Source organism: Vanessa atalanta, chromosome 15 (assembly GCF_905147765.1).
Source record: "Vanessa atalanta chromosome 15, ilVanAtal1.2, whole genome shotgun sequence".
NCBI lineage: Eukaryota > Metazoa > Arthropoda > Insecta > Lepidoptera > Nymphalidae > Vanessa > Vanessa atalanta.
In genome coordinates, this window is record NC_061885.1 from 7,720,411 (window position 1) to 7,721,963 (window position 1,553).

The 1,553-nt window shown below is 27.8% G+C and overlaps 1 non-coding gene across 1 annotated transcript; it reads left to right on the forward strand.

Moving 5' to 3' along the window:
- Nucleotides 1-578: 578 nt before the first annotated feature.
- On the forward strand, nucleotides 579-651 carry Trnar-acg. Its single transcript has one exon. It is a non-coding gene; the product is annotated as a tRNA-Arg (tRNA).
- The last annotated feature ends 902 nt before the right edge of the window (nucleotides 652-1,553 follow it).

The following is a 1,553-nucleotide window of genomic DNA, read 5'->3' on the forward strand; positions in this document are numbered from 1 at the left end:
ACCATTTAATAAAAATAATTAGCATAACTTATAAATACATATTAAATATTTTTGAAGATATGTATATAGCTTTAGTTTTTTACTCTTTTTGTCTAATAGTTAATGTTTATAAAGAGTTAAAAAAGCTACTAAAATTAAGCACGTATATTAATTAATTATAAATAGATTAAATATGTAGTTTCAAACCGTTAACACTGTATCAAGAAATTGTACCTACACTTAACAGTTTAGGTATTGTATTTAAAGCAAAATAGCTAAAATAGACCGGTGTAAGTATATTCTTTTTAATAATGAATAAAATAACTAATAACTTTTGTTAATATGAATATAACGAGACATCAAATTGTTATAAAAACAATTTTACACCTAAACCAACCTTCTGCAAATTGGAGGTACGCATGGCAAACGTTGTATTCAATACAAGTCCAAGATCCCAATAGGGATCATAATAATTTGCTGTTCATATTACATAAGAAGATAGAATATATTATGTAGATATCACAATCTTACTTGAATCCATATTATATGTATGCTTAAATGTGGTAAACGAATGAGGTAATTTGCCACGTAGACTAACTGGCCCTGTGGCGCAACGGATAACGCGTCTGACTACGGATCAGAAGATTCCAGGTTCGAATCCTGGCAGGGTCGCATTGAATCCATTATATTTTGTTTTTATTTTAACACTTACTCACCTGACAGGTAATTAGCCATATTGTTGAATAGAAACGACATTGAGTTAATGTTTATCGAACAAACATGAATCGGCTATATGTTTAATATTAGCTCTTATTTTTGTATAAATATGACATACATTAGTCTGGTTAAAATTACTCGAATTAATTTTATAACATTCAACTTTAGGTTAAAGACATAAAGTCTATTTTTAAATAGCAATTTGGAGTACAAGAGTTTTACAAGCGCAGCTGATCAAATATTGTTATGGCGATAATTGGCCGTGATGCAATCGCGTGATTCTCGCATCCGTTTTCATGATTTTTCTAACTTTCTGTTCAAAAAGTTGGGTTTGATTTTGCGTTAATGTTTATAATTTCAAACACTTTAAATTATGAAATTGTTTCCTGAAACGTTTCCTATGGACAGGTTTGCTATCATGCCTGATATCAAGCTTATTACGTTCATCTGTTATAAATATTATATAAAAAAAAATAGTATCATCAATAATACTTTTTAATATCGATAAAATTATTTTACCTTACCTTTACTGATAATGTTCAGAAATAAATTAAAACTACAACAAATAGAAAGTTTCTTTAAAAATGTTTTATGAAAAGCGTTCTATATTATTATTTATTATATTTAACGACTTTAAATGTGTTTGTAATTAATAGGAATTTAGTTTTATTATTCAATATTGTTCGTTTTCTACATCACGTTTTAAAATAATTCGCCAATTTGTTTGTGTATTCTTAATACGTCGCAAAAAGTACCTACTAAGGCAAAAATGCGTGGTTTGTTTAAACGATTAACTTTCTTAAATTCTTGTTGTTGTTAACATACTAAACACACACGATGTTGATAAAGTTTTGGGC